Genomic DNA, 20185 nt, shown 5'->3' on the forward strand with positions numbered 1-20185 from the left:
AAATCCTGGGTTCTGAGGCATCTTTCCTACAGCTCTACAACAACTTCAAAATAAACATGTCCTGAAAAAGGATACACCAAAGACTCAGCCTTGCCACTGTCCAGGAATTCTCTGAGCACATGAGGTACAGGCTGAACTCCTTGAGGATCTTCCCTACAAGACTCTGCTTCCTCTCACAGACAGCTCCACTGCTCCCGTCAACACAGTGGAAGTTTCTTTTCCAAGAGATCCTCCCAAGCAATCATTTGAGCCTTTTATAGGAAAAGAGAACACTTTCAATTGGAAGACTACTCTCTTGTCCAAGTGGACATGGCCACCCCTCACTTCTTCCTCCTCTCCTGAAAGCAAATGTCCACCCGTGGCTGCACTCATCATCCTACACCCACTCACAGCCTCCTCTTCGTCTGCCGGATTTCACAGGCTCCTAAAGAATGCGGTGAATTTGCCATTTCTGAATGTGGTTCATTCTGAATGCACAGAAGTCTTCAAGTCCTTTTTCCTTGTGTGTTTCCATCCTCCGTGCCCTTTGCTCAGATAGGCTGCTTCATGGTATAAACAGAGAGTGAAGGAAGAAAGGAATGGAAAGGGCTGGGGGAGGGGGGTCTGCAGCCTCTCTCATCAGCAAGAATTTAGTCAGCTAGCACCTACTACACACCAGCCAACAGGACCAGAGAGCCAGCAGGAAAAAGGCATACTCAGTCTGCACTGGGAAAGACGGGCGCGAGATGCCAGTGAAGCCTGGGAACTGTGTCAGGGGTGGCGGGGGACGTGTGGTTGGAAGCCCTTTACTCTGTAGGGGTCAGGAAAACCTTAACCTAGATGACGTCTTCACTGTTGTTTGGGTCAAAGGAAGTCTGAGAGGGAGAAGAAAGAACTCTTCATTCACTAAAATAAACACCCTTCTTTTCCTCTGAGACACAGCAAAGCAGCGCTGCTGCTGGGACTGCAAAATGGTTCCGCAGCTCTGGAAACAGTGTGGATGTTCTTCAGAAAACTGAGAGCAGAACCATGCGCCAGGCGGCGACGGCGCACACCTTTAACCCCAGCACTCGGGAGGCAGAGCCATGTGGATCTCTGTGAGTTCGAGGCCAGCCTGCTCTAGAGAGAGAGATCCAGGACAGGCACCAAAACTACACAGAGAAACCCTGTCTCAAAAAAAAAAAAAAAAGTGAGCCGTGCCTGCAATGCCGCACTGTCAGCCATGTAGAGGTGGTCCCCCCTCACATGCCACATTGTGGATGACTGGAGGACGGTAGACCTAGTGAAGCCACCCAGTTATCAAAGAGCAGACAATGGTTCATCAGAACTCTGCGTTACTTTCCAGGAAGAGGTTCTGGTAGAGGTGACCCCCAGGAGAATTACCAGCATCTTCAAGAACCCTTTCCTGGGTGTTTTCCTCACTGTGTGGCCTTGCTGTGGAGGCTGGCTTCTGTCCTGTCCCCAGGGTGGATGTCTGGGGGTACATCTGACCCTGTGCAGTCCACAGGACAGGAAAGGGAGGGAGTCCATTTCATCTCTGTTGTTGTTGTTGTTGTTGTGTGTGCACATGATATGTGTGCTTGCCTGTTCTCATGTATGCAGACACACATGTACGTGCTGGTATGCATGAGTGTACATGCATGTAGAGACCTAAGGTTGGCACTGGGTGTCTTCTCAACCACTCTCCACATGATATGCTGAGGCAGGGTCTCTCTGAATCCAGAGCTAACCTCCTCAGTTAGTCTGGCTACCCAGCCTGCCCCAGAGACGGTCCTCCCCCACCTCCAGCATTGCACCCCTGGCCAGATGTGAGCCTGCATGTGGCAAATGACACGTCTGTGGTGTGATGAAAAGTAGTGTATGTGCACATAAGAACCATTTGCCCAGTTCCCGCCATAGGAAACTTCTCCGAGTTTGAGTGATAACTGTCTTTGTGATGCCGAGGAGGGGGCTGCGGACAGTTTCCATCACTGTTCTATTTCTAGAACTTGGCATCAGAAAATCCAAAACTTGTCAAACAACTAGAGGGTTGGACCTTTGCCATCCTCTCCCTCAATCTGAGGACAGGACAGGGCCATGGAGGCTGGGCCCAATCACAGGCCAGTAAGTGAATCAATCATGCCTCTGCCATGATATCTCAGCAAAACCTTTGAACAGTGTAGCTGCTGGGGCTTCCTGGTTGGTGAAGAGATACCCTGACTCCATGGGCAGAGGCTTCTGTGCTTAGGAGCCCTCCAGACCTCACACATATTTTACATTATTATATTACATTTATTATATTATACTATATTGTGTTATAAATGTAATATATATAATAATAATAAAATGGTCACTGAAAGTGCAGCGTTTTCTCGCTGTCGTGAAGCGTTCTGGCCAGTCACCAAACCTGCAGGAGTGGCGTGGTGGAAGCCTCCACATCTGCACCAAAGTTGGACAAAAGTGCAAGCATTCTGGCGACCCTGCTTGCAGCTGCTCGGGACAGTCCTGGTGAGGATGTGGAGTCTGAGGCTGGTTCCAGGTGGCTGTTCCCTGACTCCCAGCACTTAGAGCTGCTGTCTCTGTTAGTCTTGTTCACTCCTCTGTGGCCAAAACACCTGAGTGGGGAAAAGTTAGTGAGGGGGGATTGACTTTGGCTCACAGTGTGGAAGGATTTTAGCTCACCACAGAGGGGAGGATGTGACGGTGGGAGCATGTCCGCAGAGGCTCACATGGTAGTGACCCAAGAAGCAGACTGGACACCAGAATGTGATACTTGGCTAAAACCTTCAAAGATCTGTCCCCAGAACCCCTGTTTTTAAGCCAGGCCTGACCTCTGAAAGGTTCTAGAGCCCCCAACCAGCACTACCCATTGGAAGATAAGCATTCGAAACATGAGCCTTTGGGGAATATTTTTATTAAGACCAAAACATTCCGTTCTCCACAGGCTCATCAATGTTTCATAACAGAAAACGCATTCAGTCAAACTTCAAGAGCTCTCATCATCTTAAGAATCCAAAGTTCAAAGCATCTCTTGAGACTCAAGGCAAACTCTTAACTGTGAGCCCCAGTAAAATGCAATATACAATTGGAATGTAAGTTCAATATACAAGGGTGCATTCCAAAAAGGAGAATCACAGGGAAAGGCTAGACCAAAGCAAAGCTAAATGCCGGCAGGGAAACCATCAGATCCTGTGACTCTGTGTCCAGCATCTGGGGCACACAGTGTCATGATGGGCGCTTTAACAGGCTTGGGCAGCCCCACCCTACAGCCCTGACACCTGCAGCACACATGGTCTTTCTTGGAGACTGGCTCTACTTGGGGCCTAACGCTTTCCCTTGAAGATGTCCCATATGCCCTGCGTCTCCAACATCATGGTGTTTCCGGCAATGCAGGTTACATACCCAGTTTCACATAGATCTTATTCAGGGACTCTCTCCCAACAATCCAATCCTGCAACACACGGCCTGACCTCACAAACTTTTTTTTTTCAAACTCTTGATGGTAACTTCCATGACTGCATGCTTGAAAAACCAGCACCACATGGATGGCATAATGTTTTGCCACCAGTTTGGAAAGTAGCCAGGCCCCTTGGACCATGACAGTCTCTGAATGCCTCTGTGGCTAAACCTGGAAAGCAGTTCTCTAAGCATCCCTATTCCTGCAAAGCATCCCTGCATTTCCACCCCCTGGAACTTTGGCCCTCAGGCACCTTTCCTACTGTCCCAGTGTGAAATGCTTTGACTCCTTTTAACACCGGTCATCTGTTGAACAGCTTCAGCTGCTTTTTCTACACTCGCTTTCTTCACAAGTTTAAATTCACTCGTGCCCCCCAGACTGCTGATTTCTTAGATCTTTCTGTTCTGCTTTTAGCTCTGGATTCTCACCATAAACCTGGCAAGAAAGAGCCAGCAATAACCGTGCTCCAGACTGGGCATGACGCTGTTGTGAAATGTCCCCCTCTTACATAAATTACCCTACTTCTTTTTAATCCAGCCTCACTCAAATTTTCAGAACACAAAGAAAATATAGAAAGTTCTGTCATGGGACGTAGCCTGTCCAATTCCCTAGAATGTTCTTACTCTCCTCTAAAACCTCATGAGCCAGGCACTACTGTCCACACTTCTCTCAGCATGCTGGTCTTCCATGTGCCCCCCAGAGTCACCATTAAGCAGAGACTACAACACTCTCTACCCCATATCTCCAAGCCCTTCCGCATTCCTCCTACAAACCAATTCCAAAGGCCGACGAACCACCCGGTCAGGTTTGACCTCAGCGACCAGTCACATCTCTGTCCCCCATGCTCTGTCACAGTTGCTTTTGTGTCACTGTGACAAACACAGGCAACGACGTAAGGGAGCAAAGATTCACCGCTTCAGAAGTTTGCAATCTGTCACTGCTGAGAAAGGGCACCGCAAAGTGACTCGGTCCGTGGCGGCAGCAGTGTGAGTAGCAATTATGTACACGGTGGCAGACCAGGAAGTAGAGAGGACGCCAGAACAAGGGGGTGGGTGGTCACTCTCAAAGGCCCACCCCTAGTGATCTCCCTCTGCCAGCCAGGCTCCATCTCCTCAGGTTCCATGGCCTCTGAAAGACATGAACCCCTGGGGAGAGAGATTAGGTTTAAACCACTACAGTGTCAAACTTGACATCAATTATGGGGAAGCTGGCTTTAAAATGTGTTTGTACGTGTATAGGTTTTTAGTGTTGGGCAATACAGAGTCCTGTCATCACTTCCCTAGTTTCCAACCTGAGTCAATCATCATACACCTGAAGAGGGTCTCCCAGACCCCTCCTTTGAAAAGCCTAATGCAGACAGACAACTTGGGGTGGATCCTGAGGGGTGGTGTGTGGCTCCAGGCAATCATGAGACTCAGGCAAGTGATGCGGGATTTCCTTCTGTACACTTCGAATATGTGTTGCTTTTATTGGTTGATGAATAAAGTTGCTTTGGCCTATGGAAGGGCAAAATGTAGCTGGGGGAAAAGCCAAACTGAAGACAGGGAGAAAGGAGGTTGGAGTCTGGAAATGCCATCCAGCTGCCCAAGGGGCAAGATGTCAGCAGACCCGTAATGATCAATAGAAATGGGTTTTTTAAGTTGTAAGAGCTAGTTAATAATAAGCCTGAGCCATCGGCCAAACATTTATAATTAATATAAACCTTTGAGTGATTATTTCATAAGTGGCTTCAGGACTCAGAAAAGTCTCCAACTACAGGCAAGCTTGACAGACTGCCCTGTGCTAGCCTCCCTATTTGGATTATTATTACTCTGCCCTATAATCCAGCCCTTCTGTGCTTCCCTAGCACTCAGAACATCGTATGTGGAACATTCCCATGCAGAGGTTCTACACAGCTGGATGTGGCTGCTTCCCCGTCACTCCACTGCGATTCCGTCCTACTCTTGGAGAATACTGATGAGTTTAGCAATATGAATCCAACTCCAAATCCACAAATGGACTCCCTGTCCCTTGATCCTTCCTACATTCTCTAGCCCACCATCCACCAAACACCCCAGCCAGGAATCTTTGAAACATATTACTTCACTTCCTTCTTGATTCCTTATTTACTCATAACCATTTACTGATGAGTTCTTGTTTGTGTTCTGTTTTATTTTAATATAGAGTCTAACTACAGAGCCTAGGCTAGTCTGGAAATCACTATGTAGCCCAGGCTATCCTTAAACTCTTGATCTTCCTGCTTGACTTTGACCTCCATCAGACTCTCATCTTTCTGCTGTTAAAGGATAACCCACTCCATTTTTACCAGGACAAACTTAGTACCAACACTTTCTGCTTTCATTTTCTATCCTCTTGACATTTATAAGCTACTCAGTGATAGGAGAGAGATTCAACACTCAAAAAAATGTCTATAATTATGTCCTATTTCAAGTGTGTAGTGGGTAGCTGTTCTAGCTATGACCTTGAAGCACCGCCCCTAGTGAGGTAGCAGGTAACTGTTACACCTGCCTATGACCTTAAAGTACATGCCCAAGGCATGGCCACTTAGGACCCTTAAGACCTGGGATGCATGTACTCAGCTCCTCTCTTGCGTCCTCGTGGATCTTGGATGCTGGGACGATCTCAGGCAGAAGAACAGTGTGGAAATGTTCCTCACCCTTCCAGGATCCTGCAATAATTACTCTGTTCTGTATCATGAGTTTCTTTCTCTAGTAAATTCCTTTGCCCTTTAAGCAGACTCAGTGGATTGCTAGTGATATTTCTCCCATTACAAGTGCTTTTCAGGAATGTTACCATGACTTCAAGCCATGGTGATATATTCCCCTTTCCTAAATATGGGTTCACATTCCTGACTATTTCAATTAGTGAAGCATGCAGAAGTAAAACCACACAATTTCTGAGAACAGTTCCTAAAAGGCAGTTCAAAACCCATCTTGCCTACTATAATACTCACTCTGCATCTCTAAATCGCCATGGAAACAGTCAACTTCTCTAGGTCATCTTGTTGGAAGAAATCTGAAGCTAGTCACTCGCTACCCAGCAACCAACTTGAATGACCCTATGTCTACAGAGAACACAAGAGAGGTGCCCACACAGCCCTCACCAACCCCAGCCTTTCAATGTTCAGGCTACAACCACATAAAGGGTACTGAACCAGAGCTCCACAGCATAGCCCTTCCCAAATTCTCCATCCAAAGACACGAGAAGAGATAATAAAATTGTTTTTAGCCAGGAAATCACTGTGTGCTTTTTTAATGCAATAATAAGCCCTGTTGGGTTGAATACATTTTACAGGCTTTATCTGAGCCAAGACTGATTCATGAAGGGGGCAGCACTCGGAACCAGGAAATAAAGGAGCTCTGCTTCGAAGCATAGGCAGTCAACTGACAGAAATTAAAAGCACAGGTAACTTGACTGGTTACAGCAAAGTGTTTGCCTTTGGGGGCGTGGCCTAATGGATTGACTGCTGTCACTGGCTGAAGTTCAGTTGTTAGAATTGACTGGAATCTAGCTACTCTTAGAAGTTGCACTCTTAATTTAGTTTCCATTTATTCCCTACTAAGTGAGCTTGCAGTTTGTAAATTCAGGCTGACCTAATGGCTGCCTGCTTCTAGACAGCTCAACATGGGAGCAGAGAGTACTTATTTAGAAGCTTTTGACTGACTGACTGAATACTAGATGAATCTACTCATTTAAAAATCAAGTAGATTTGGTCTTGTCTGAATTTGGAAAGACTTAGGTTCCAAGAGAGAAGGGATTGTGCTGCTAAGCTGTGGGCAGTGAGCCCTCCCATCAGCAAGTGCCTATGCTGGCGGGTGAGAGGGGCTGTGAGGAAGGCCATGACAAGCTGAGTGACAGGATCTGGTCCTTGAGGACCCCTTCGCCCGGTTCCTATGATTAAGACAGGGCTTCTTAAACATTTTCTACTTGTGACCCCTTTAATACCAAGAAGCGCTTTACATGACCCAGGCAGGGTATGTTGTTATGTAAAACAGGTATACAATCAAACATCATAACAAAATTAATCTTAAACCAATTATATATACATATGTTTACCTTCTAGTAAAGATGAAGGCAAATTTACATGCTAATGAGATGAACATGCTTTTTATTTTTGCATAAATGTAAATCTTCTCTGAATATTCAATACTGTAGGACACAGACTATCTTCTGAGTTTTTCAGAGTTGATTGATATTCTGATTTTATAATCATCAGTGTTGAGAACGTCACTTCATAGTACAAAATGGGAGAGTACAAAATGGGAGAAGAATGTTTAAGGCCATTTCAGAAACTGAGTCCTACTCTCAAGCTAAACTTCATTGACTTTTTCCTGAAACTCATATCAGCAACTCAAACAGCAGTTTTAAAGTCAAACATTGTAGCACAGCACCATCTAAGGCTACACTGATCTGATGGCTACACACTTGGAGCAAAGGTAGCGAGTACTGAAAGTCTTTGTTTTCCATAACTAAGCCATCCATTTCTCCAAGTGCAGAAATAACGGACACCGCGAGGTATATAATACAAAGATTCTCCGACCTGAGAAGAGGCGTTGTGGGTAGCGTTTGCTGGTGTCACCTGGTCTGATGGCACACCCAGTGCCAAGTCCTCCAGTTGTATGTCCAGGCCCAAAGCTGCAGTAACACCCAAAATGCAATACGGGCGAGCTCTGCCTGAAGCACCTGAGATTCACTGCATGCTTTGCTTTTGAATTAATTTGTGATCATAAGTTCAGAAACCTCTACAGTCGATATTTTTTATGACCCCCCACTCCAGATACACAGCACCACATGGAGTCACAGCCCACAGCTTCCAACGCTAAGTTTTACACAAACTGTGACTTATTTTCTCATTGTATTAAAACATCATTAGGTGACTGTAGGTTTTGCACAGTAAGGGGTGATTAAGAGGACCCTGAAATGGTTTATGGGTGTGGTGTGGGGTGAAGTTAAGGTGTTTATTAGGACAGCTATTAGCGCCTTGGAGAGAAACAAAGGAACAACAGAATGGTGGGGTGGCCAAGGAGAGTTCTGGCCCCAGTGACAGAGAGCCTGCCTGGTCTCTGCAGAGGGAATTGAGAACCCAGGCAGCAGAAATAGGAGTCTGGCCTGGGATTAGGGCCCAGCCAGCAAGAGCAGCCGCCGGGATCTCTGGTTCCCAGGGAGTGGAGGAAGGGATTGAGGACAGAGTGTTATACCAGCACCCACTCTGATGGAAACTCATTTCCAGGTGAGAAATCCTGCCATCAGGGTGTCTGTTAGTTAGGAACTCTCAGACAATGTCTCAGTGGGGGCCTGTTGGTCTGTGTGAGAGGAAGCATGAGCAGAGGATACATGGATAAATACTACATTCTTACAGTGACAATCTCATGTCATGTCATCTTGGACACCAGACTTCCAGCTTCCAGACTTAGAACCCTTGAATGTTTTCACCAAATACACAGAAAGAAGGCCACTGTGCCCCAGGGCAGGATAACCCTGGAGGGTTGCTGGACTGGATCCCAGAGCCCAGAATAGCATTAAACTCCAGTTGTCCACAGACGATCCTGCTAATTCACTCTCTATTGCCTTCTTCCTTCCTTGTCTCGCTCTCTCTTCTTTTACATTTCTGTCCCCAAATAAGCAGCTTGCTTTCTGTAAGGCCCAGGGTAAGGAAGACAGAAAGCAGCAGGCAATCATACCATAGACTGGGAGGGAAGTTGAGCAGACAGAGGCAAGGCCTTGGCTGAGGGACACTGGTGCCAGAATCACGCCCTGCTCTCAGGAAGGCAGGTTCAGCTGCCTCGGGAAGCTGCACTGTGCTCACAAAGGTGCAAAAGAGCGAAATCACTGCTGTCACTGCTGTGGTTTGATTATGTCCCCATAACCCGCGAATAACCCTATAGCGTCAGGCAGTGGAGCTCAGTGGGAGGCCTCTGTGTGATGAGGCTCTACCCTCATGCAGGGGCCAACCTCGTCTCTTCAGAGTGAGCTCTCAGTCTGTGTGAACTGGACCCGTTCCAGGGGAGTGAGCTGTTACACAACCAGCCCATCCCCAGTTATTTCGCCTCTTCCACACTTGGTAACTTCACTCACTGCCACGAGTGGAACCAACTTGAGGACTCTTCAGAATCTGACAGGTGCTCACGCTGCGCTTCTGAACTTCCCAGCCCCAAGAGCCTCGGTGAACTCCTTTCACAGAAATATCTAGTCTCCAGTGTTCTGTGACAGCAGCAGAAAACAGACCAAGATAATCACAAGTCTATTTGCTTCTTTGTACGTATGAACATGTGCATGTGTGTATGTGGTGTGTATATGTATATAAGTGTATGTGTGCATGTGTGTGCATGCCTGTGTAGTGTGTGTGTGTGTGTGTGTGTGTGTGTGTGTGTTGTGTGTGTGCATGCTCACTAGCAGTGGATATTGAGTGTCTTCCTCTATTACCATCTACCTTATTTTTTGAGACAAGGTTTTTCACTAAACTCAAAGCTCATCAACTGGCTAGGCTGGCTGACCAGGAAGTTCCCGGGAGTCCACCTGTGCACTCCCTCGGGTGTAGTTGTGGACACACACCACTTGGCCCAGTTTGTGTGTGGTTCCTGGAGGTTCAAAACTCAGGTCCTTACACTATTGCAGCAAGTGCTTCACCAATGGAACCATCACCTCTCCCTCCCTAAAAACAATCTTAATGACATTCTTTCAAAAAAAAATGTTGCTTCCCTTCCTGATGCCTGGTCTCCTAGAGCCTCCTCCTGTCAAGGAGAGCCACCTGGGAACTCTGGGATAAAACGGAACAGAAAGCCCCACGGGATTTAGAAGTGTTACTCTAAATACCACCCACCACCAAGCGTCTGTCCAGCGGACACCACATTCATGGTGTCCTTTGTGACCAAGGGCCATTTCCTTCCCTCGTGTGACTCCTCTGGAAACAATCCTGGCTTTCAGGTGCCTTCAAACCCCAGTGCCTGACAGGAAGAAGCACCTAAGTCCGGCTCAGCAAAAACTCATTTCCTCACCTCTGGTCCCACACTCTCTCACACCGCTATGAATGATCACGGAAAGATGCCTGGGCCGGATAACCAACCCCATTGGCTAACGTTTCCCAGCCTGCTTGCTTCTCATGGCTGTGTCTATGAGGCTTATACCTCATCACAATAACTCGGTGCTCTAATAGCAGTGGGATCATAAACAGAGGCCCAACTCACATAAAACCATTACAATCACGGCCCAGGTTTAATCGCTGGCTAGTGGGTTCCCCTGTGGTTTGACCCAGAGCCAGGCAATAGTCACATGATCAAACTGTAGATTCGGGGAGAGCCAAATTGTCTTGTGTGTTAAACAGTGGCAGGGGCCCGGGGTATAGCAGGGAGAACAGAGATGCGGGCAGAGAGAGGCAGACTTCCACAGTATCAGAATTCCCCCTCCATGGCTTCCCTGGTTAATTGGTCCATAAAATAGCCAGGCTTGTTAATGGATACTAGACTCATTTCTCAGAGGCACTCAGGTCAGGCTGTCACTCTGAGCTGCTGGCTCTGTGTTTAGAGCCAAGAAGGATCCGTAGGGTGACATGAAGGAAGGGCCATTGTGATCTTTGCCTTGAGGATTGTTCACAGACACTCAGCCGCTTAGAAAGAGGATCTTGTGTCGCTGAATCAGTAAAGAGGGAAGTCTGAAGCTCACACAGTCTAGGGTTCCCTCTCTGAGGAGAAGCAAAGCACTGTTCGTATAAAAATCACCGCTGTCACTGCTTTCATATGGGTATGTCCCTTAGTCCACAGGTAGCCCAAGCACAGCGGTGGTAGAGCTCGGTGGGAGGTATCTGGGTTGTGGGGCCTCTACCCTCACACAAACATACATGCAGGCAACATGCCAATGCACAAAAAAATAAACAAATCTTAAAAAAATAAGGGAGGGAGAGTGCTCCAATGAAATGTGTCCTTAGAAGAGACACCGATGTCCGCTTGATCTCTGTCATGTGAAGATGCCAGGCCCAGGTCTTCTTTGCTGCCTGGTCTCCTGGCTCCCCAGTGCTCAGCTGCTTGGTAGCATGTATGGATCCCTTCTGCAGACTCACAGTGCGCTACGCATACCCGCGTACTTATTGCTGAAGACGGAGGCAGATTTGCTGTGCGTGGTCAAAGCACTATTCAAATCGAAAGTAACTATCAGAGGCAACACTGGCAGACTCTGAAGATCGGTTTCGGTGAGAAAGAATAACTGAAGTCTTCCTGTCATCTGATGGGCAACTTCTTAGGCTAGTACCACCTCTCCAGGGTTTGCTCCAGGGAGAGATCTGCTTTGCCTGCCTTGGCTCCCCTCAGTGCCAAGGGAAGGCTAAGGGAGGAGGAGCCAGCACCAGTATGCACAGGCTCCTTGGGATGATTCCTGCCTGGATCCGAAGAGTGTCTAAGCCCTGTGACTCGTGATGGAGGACCACAGCTCCTAGGGAAAAACATATTCCCACGTGTTGCTTAAAATCCCAGAGCAAATGAAATAGAACCATCACAACACTGTCTGGGTCACCTGTCCCGTTTGGAAACATGAGGCTGGCGTTCCCTTCGGTTTTCATCTGCAGAGCTCTCACAGACCTGGACATGAAGCCTGAGAGCAAGAGACGGGGGCAGGGCAGGGATGACTTTTCCATGTTGTTTTATCTGGAGGGACTGAGACCAAGATTTTCACAAGAAAGCTTTCTCAAAACCGCATGGTCAGATCTAGGCCTTGGCCTATCTACTTCCATCCTTCCCAGTTGTGTCCCATCTTGGCCTTCTGTCCGCATACCCCAAATTCATCGTCTTAGCTGCTTTCTCTTGCTGTGATAAAACACCAGAACCAAATCAACTTACGAAAGAGTTGAATTTAGCTTGCAGTTTCAGAGGGCTGAATCCATGATGGCAAAGTGAAAGAACAGCTCAGAGCTCACATCTTGATCTTCAGCCTTTCAGCGGAAAGAGAGCACTGGGAATCTCTTGAGTCATTTTGAAACCTCAAAGTCCACTCCCACTGACACACCTCCTCCAACAAGGCCACACCTCCTAATCCTTCCCAAACAGTTCCACCAGCTGGGGACCAAATATTCAAATATATAAGCCTATGGGGGCCATTCTCATTCAAAGCAGCAAGGTTTGAATTCAGGAAGGCTGAAGCAATCCCTACAGTGACCTGGCCAGCTCTGTAATGAGGTAGAAATGTCTTTAGTACACATGCAACATTCCTCACCCAGCACACACAGATTCATACACATGTATGTAAACTCACATGTTATATGCATGTACATACAAACTACACTCTCAGACATGCAGATGTCCTGTATAAAGACACATACCCACATTCATGTACTGTGGACTTTAGGTCGACAAGACACTCTCAACTGCATTCTGGAATGAACTGCTATGTGCCTGAGCTGTGCCATCCAACTGGCTTATTTACACAACCCTCAGATTCCAGAAATTTCTTCCATGATCCAGATCTAAAGTTTTGTTTCTTTTTAGTTTATAACCTCTTGTTGGCGTCCTGCGGTTAACAGATGGAATAAAATCTGCCACAAACATCTATATAAATTCTGTAAAAAAGGATGCATGATCCAATGGAAAGACATTGGAACTCGCTCAGTGTTCCCACGGGTGAACAAGGAAAGAACATAAATAAAAGTCCCTCCTCCACCCTCACTACACTAAATTCAAAACCCCCTGAAAATAGGAATAGATCAGATTTAGCAGTATATTAAAAAAAAAAAATACCAGAATCGTGAAGTAAGACACACATTCCCATGATCTGCTTCATTCAGAAATATTTATCATGTTATTTGAGTACTTACGCTTTGCCAGTATAGAGCTGGCTCACGTACAGAGCAATAGAACAAAGAGGTGCATGATTCAATTAAGCCTGCAAATATTCGAATGGAAGAGGGGTTCAGAAACATGTCCAGAAATAGGGACAGGCTTCGTGATAAAGGTGCCTGTTCCCAAAGAAGAGAGGAGGCAAGGGCTGGAGAGGTAGCTCAGCCATTAAAAGCTAAGAAGAGGGGAGGGAGGAAAGACCCACCAGTACGTACTGATAAAACTGCTCATTTGTAATGGTGAAACTAATTGCTACTTCCTGCCATTCGAAACACCAAGCCAGACGCATTAGAGTTCAATATAAAAACAAAAACTCTACACTCCACACAGGCATGTTCAGCATGGCCAGTGGGTGATGGTGGCTGATGGTGGCTCTGTCCCTTAGCAGTGGTGACAGTGGGTGATGGTGGCTCTGTCCCTTAGCAGTGGTGACAGTGGGTGATGTGGCTCTGTCCCTTAGCAGTGGTGACAGTGGGTGATGGTGGCTCTGTCCCTTAGCAGTGGTGACAGTGGGTGATGTAGCTCTGTCCCTTAGCAGTGGTGACAGTGGGTGATGTAGCTCTGTCCCTTAGCAGTAGAGACAGAGGGTGATGTAGCTCTGTCCCTTAGCAGTGGTGACAGTGGGTGATGTGGCTCTGTCCCTTAGCAATGGTGACAGTGGGTGATGGTGGCTCTGTCCCTTAGCAGTGGGTGATGTAGCTCTGTCCCGTAGCAGTGGGTGATGTGGCTCTGTCCCTTAGCAGTGGTGACAGTGGGTGATGTGGCTCTGTCCCTTAGCAGTGGTGACAGCCCCACAGGAACTGACGATGCCCGTCCTGGGCTTCACCTCTGGAAGTATGGCAGGATTTTACGGTACAAGGTAAAAATGTTTTGGGAAAGAAGGCTTTCCACAGCAAGCCACAAAACTCAGGAACCAGAGGAGGGAAGATAGACGAAGAACTGCATCACCATCTAAAATCCCATCAAATGAAAACCCGAGGAGTGGAGTGGTGGATATCCCAAATGTTCTCTACCATTAATAATCCCGATTGCATAATTTATCATGGTCAGACAGTTGGGCTACAGTGTCCTGAACAGGACACTAGGGATGGGAGGGTGACTCGGTTGAAAAAGTTCTTGCCTTGCAACAGTAAGGACACAAGTTCAAATCCCAGGACACACATTTTTAAAAGCTATGCATGATGATACAGTCCTGTATCCCTAGCATGGAGAAGGAGACAGGCAGATCTCCAGGGTCTGCTGGCCAGTCAACCTGGTCTGTTGGTGAGTATCAAGCCAATGAGAGAGCACGTCTCAAGACAAGATGGGGACTAGGGAGAGGGCTCAATGGGTAGACACGTTTCCCAACCTGAGTTTGGATCCCAAAAACCTATATTAAAAAGTCAGACATGCCCCACATCTGACAGAGGACTGATGTCCAGAATATATAAGGAACTCAAGAAATTAGACATCAAAACGACCAACAGTCCAATTGAGAAATGGGCTTTAGAACTAAACAGAGAATTCTCAACAGAGGAAACTCAAATGGCTGAAAGACATTTAAGGAATTGCTCAACATCCCTAATCATCAGGGAAATGCAAATCAAAACAACTCTGAGATACCACCTTACACCTGTCAGAATGGCTAAGATCAAAAACACTGAAGACACTTTATGCTGGAGAGGATGTGGAACTAGGGGAACTCTCCTCCACTGCTGGTGGGAATGCAAGCTTGTACAACCACTTTGGAAATCAATATGGCGCTTTCTTAGAAAATTGGGAATCAATCTCCCCCAAGATTCAGCTATACCACTCTTGGGCATATACCCAAGACATGCTCAATCATACCACAAGAGCACTTGCTCAGCTATGTTCATATCAGCATTGTTTGTAATAGCCAAAACCTGGAAACAACCTAGATGCCCTTAACTGAAGAATGGATAAATAAATTGTGGCACATATACACAATGGAATACTACTCAGCAGAGAAAAACAATGACATCATGAGGTTTGCAGGCAAATGGATGGATCTAGAAAAAAATCATCCTGAGTGAGGTAACCCAGACTCAGAAAGACAAAAATGGTATGTACTCACTCATAGGAAGATGCTAGATGTGGAACAAGGATGACTGGACTGCTACTCACATCACCAGTGAGGCTACCTGGAAAACAGGACCCCAAGAAAGACACGGAGAAATGGATGAGATCTACATGAACAGCCTGGACATGAGTGGGAGCAATGAACTGCGAGGGTCGAGGGAAAGAGAGTGGGAGATCCTAGCTGGATCAAGAACAGGGAGGGAGAACAAGGAATAGGAGACCATGGTAAATGAAGACCACATGAGAAAAGGAAGAAACAAAGAGCTAAAGAGGACCACAGAAATCCACAAAGATACCCCCACAAAAGACTGCTGGCAATGGTCGAGAGACAGCCGGGACTGACCTACTCTGGTGATAGGATGGCCAACCACCCTAATAGTTGGGCCAGAAACCCCATCCAAGGACTGAGGAATCTGGATGCAAAGATCCACGGCTAGGCCCCGGGTGGAGCGCTGGGAATCTAATTAATGAGAAAGAGGAGGGTTTATACGAGCGAGAATTGTTGAAACCAAGGTTGGATAAAGCACAGGGACAAATAACCAAATGAATGGAAACACATGAACTATGAACCAAGGGCTGAGGGGCCCCCAACTGGATCAGTCCCTCTGAATAGGTGAGACAGTCGATTGGCTTGATCTGTCTGGGAGGCATCTAGGCAGTGGTACCAGGTCCTGGGCTCATTGCATGAGTTAGCTGTTTGAAACCTGGGACTTATGCAGGGACGCTTGGCTCAATCTGGGAGGAGGGGACTGGACCTGCCTGGACTGAGTCTATCAGGTCAATCCCAGTCCGGGGGGTGGGGGGGGAGGCCTTGCTCTGGAGGAGGTAGGAATGGGGGGTGAGCTGGGGGAAAGGGGAGGGGGGCAGGAAGGGAGAGAACAAGGGAATCTGTGGCTATTATGTAGAACTGAATAGTATTGTAAAATTAAAATAAAATAAAAAAACCAGCAAAAAATAAATAAATAAAAAAGTCAGACATGGCGACACATGTCTACAACCTCACACTTTTACAGTGAGATGAAAGACAGATTATTGAGAATCACCTAGAAGCTTGTGGGATAACTAGCCTGGAGCATAGAGCACAAGAAAAGCCCTGCCTGAAACAAGGTGAGAGGTGAGGACAGATCCACCGGTTTATTCTTACCTCCAAATGCTCTCTGTGGTCTATGGGCACCCTCAGAGTTGAACATGTACACACACACACACACACACACACACACACACACACACACACACTGAGAACAATAACGCCTGCCTCCATCATAATAACAGGGCTGAGTCAAGCAGGCTGTAACTACTGATAAGCACTCACAGCATAACCAGGCCTTGAAGATACCTGATTACCTTTAAATACATCATCCCACTGGCATTAGTAACAGCCTAAGGAAGGTGACCATCTTGCATAAGGTCATGTTTTTGTGAAGACAGAGACTGGGACCAGAGAGATGAAGCAACTAACGCAAAGTCACAGAGCTGTTGCAAACAGAGATGGCATGCAGCCCGGATCTCTTCTACCCTCATAATAGCACCACTGGCCATGAGCTCCTCTGTTTCGTAAGAGCGATGATGCTTCCCCCAGGCCTACATAACCCCCAGAATAAACCTGATTCCATCTCCAACACAGTCCTAACCTTGACCTTGCAGAATGGGGGCCAGGACTTACTGAATCGGGGCCACAGCTGAGTGCTCACATGCAATGCCTACAAGCTTCCATCTCCCAGTGCCTGTGAAATAGATAACAGCGGTTATTTTCATAAGACTAATAAATCTAGAATGATTAAAAAACAAAAAAACTGTGAGCTACCAGTAACTGTAAAGCACTATACCCCACTACATCCAGCTGGAGCCCACATTCTGGAGACTCTAGCCAAGAAAGAGGAGAAGAAGAGAGACTACTACTACTACACACAGTAGGGCTCGCTGAAACTGGTGCCAGAAGCTGAGCAGACCGTCAGGAACCGCAAACGGAGTATTTCGGCTTGTTTGCAGTAGTGTGTGCAGCCTGGTGTCTCTCTGAGAACTCAAATTTTCAGCAAAAAAAAAAAAAACTCAAATAATTTTACAGTTGGGGGGTCATCACAACTTGAGGTACTGTGTTAAAGCATCACAGCATTAGGAAGGTAGAGAGCCACTGTCTCAGATGGCTTAGTCCTATTATGTGCTGGGTGTTCATGGTGTGATTCTGCTGTGCTCCGGTCCTTTCTTGGCTTTGGGACTTAAGGGATTGATCTCACCTCTGCTTCACTAGCCCCAGGGGTAAAACACAGAGAGAACTAAAATTATAGAAGTCGGATGGGGGACCAGCTGTCGGCTGTGATGCTGGTGTTGCCTACCTGGAGAAGGGGGTAAGTATTCCTGGCCAGCCAGATTCCTCAGGCTTCACCCCCAGAGATGCCTAATAGAATGCATTGTGAAGGTTGTTAGTTTTTTTTGTTGTAACATAAACAACTTAAAACAGAAAAGATATGTTTGGGCTTATGGCTTTAGAGGCTTCAGGTCATGGTGTGAAGAATCGTTGGGTGTCTGAGCCCTACTGAGCTCTAGGGTACAGCAATACACAACATGAGCAACTCTGTTATGGGTTCTGGGAAAGCCTGCATCCTACAGACAGCCAAGAGAGAGAAGAAAGGATGGACATACTTATTCAGGTCCTTCTTATAATTTAGTCATATTTCAAATCAGCCTTTCCTCATCTCCGGAGGAATAACTCAATGGGCAAAATAGATTAAGTATATTTCTCTCAAATACTTCTGCCTCCTGAAAAGCAGAACAAAACTTCCCCCATTTTCTTCATGGAAACAGGAAAATCACAGGCGAAGTTTCTTCTTAAGTCCTGTTGGGCAAAGCTTCCAACTACTCATGGCTGAGTAAATATTCCTCCCTACATCACAACACACCACACCGATGAGAACAGATGTCCCTTACTGGCTGAGCTCTCCTCTCAGAACCGACCCACAAAAATGTCCTGTGGGGCTGGCCCAGTACGGAGTCAGCATTCTTTCCATACCTTTCTGTCTTAGTCCAGTTAACCACACCCACCTCCTTTGAGGAAGGTCTGTAATTTTAGCCACAATTTCCCCCACTGCCCAGTACCAGTAACAAAAAGAATCTCTCTGCGTACCCCACACCACAACACATATGTGATCAGGAAGCCCAGCTGCTACCAAAACCTCTCAGTGAGATCTAGGAGCCCGAACTGGACGCCCACAGAGCCCTGCCAGCGGCCAGACTCCCCCCCACCCCTTCCCTTCTTCTCCCTCCTCCCTCTCTGTCTCTCCCTTCCCTTCTCTCCCTCCTCCCTCTCTGTCTCTCCCTTCCCTTCTCTCCCTCCTCCCTCTCGTTCCTCTTCTTTTCCTGTCCTGCTCCAAGGAAGACACATGTTACCTTTCCTATTGATATGACAAAATAACCTCAGAAAAATAACTTAAGGGTGGCTTGATCTTGGCTCACAGTGTGAGGTATCATGGAGGGGAAGTGGTGTGGTGGCGGTAGCTTGAGGCAGCAGACAATGTTGCACGCACTTTCAGGAAGCAGAGGAAAATGGACGTTCTTTTGGAGAAAGGTCAGAAGATGAAGTCAAAAGTTTATCCAAGGAGACAGTGGAACCTGGCTGTCAGGTCTGCACTCTGGACCATTTGCTCAGGAAGAAACGGAAGCTCCCAAATGCACTGATGAAGGAAATTCTCATTGAGTTCATTAATCCCATCCCCTCTCCAAGTCAACAGACTATGTTAGAAGTAATAAGTTAGGCACAACTTCAATCAAATGGACGTATGCTTCTGCTGAAAAAAATCTATGAATGGCTTCCCATTACACTTAAAAATTTCCCAGGCTTTGCCCTGGAGGAGGCAGGAATGGGGGGTGGAGTGGGGGGAAAGGGAGGGCGTGGGAGGGGGGAGAACAGGGGAACCCGTGGCTGATATGTAGAACTGAATGGTATTGTAAAATAAAATAAAAGGAAAAAGAAAAAGAAAAAAAGTACACCAAATGCATGGTCAAGGCCAACAGCATCTACAAAAAGGTATTTCCCAAAGTATCTTGGAAGGCTCTTATCTCTGTTGTGTGGTTATTAATGACGATGTATTGCAAAAATTAACAGAGGCATATAGAAAAAAAATTTTCCCTTGTCTTGGTGAGGGGACACTTGCAGCCATATTAAGCATGTTTGTAATTCTGAAGTTTTCTTCTTGTATAGCTGAGGTCCAAACAGGTTTCTCTGGCCAAAGGGCGGCTCACCTCCAAATAATGACGCAGAGATTGGGGCTCCATCATTGCAAACACGCAAATTCCAGTGGAGCAGTGTTGAGGAAAGAACATGGCGTCCTGAGGTGGGGGCACCCCTGGCTAGAAGTCAATCACATAGCCGTATGCGGATGCAAGGCATGATGAGACACATAACTTTGTGTCCAGGAAGGTGAGGACGAAAACTAACAGGTTCTGTCCTCTGTGGTTATGGTGTCCCTCACAATGTGGTTCTTGTTTATATCTCCAATCTCATCTACCCCCAACTTCACTCAGCCTCAGGCTTGGTTCTGCTTCTTGAAAACCCAGACTTGGCCTTCTGTGCTTCTACCTGCCTTAAGAACTATGTGCTTGCTGTTCTTCATCCTAGGAGGCTGTTATGAGTGACTGTCCCCTGAGCCAAGCAACCACCATCTTGGGGAGTTCAGCTGAACCCCCTTTGCAAAAGGATTGTTCCCGCTGGGTGTGTTGAGTCTGTGTATTCCCTCATGGAGGGTTGGGGAGGGTCTCACCTGAGCATTCAGCTGCTTCAACCACCTACTCTGTCTTCATTCCATGTGGCCTTGGGGGTGGGGCTACAGCCTATAGGCAGAGGAGGGACCAAAACATGGGGCTGAGAGCTCCAGTTATG

This window comes from Peromyscus leucopus, chromosome 18 (genome assembly GCF_004664715.2).
Source record: "Peromyscus leucopus breed LL Stock chromosome 18, UCI_PerLeu_2.1, whole genome shotgun sequence".
NCBI lineage: Eukaryota > Metazoa > Chordata > Mammalia > Rodentia > Cricetidae > Peromyscus > Peromyscus leucopus.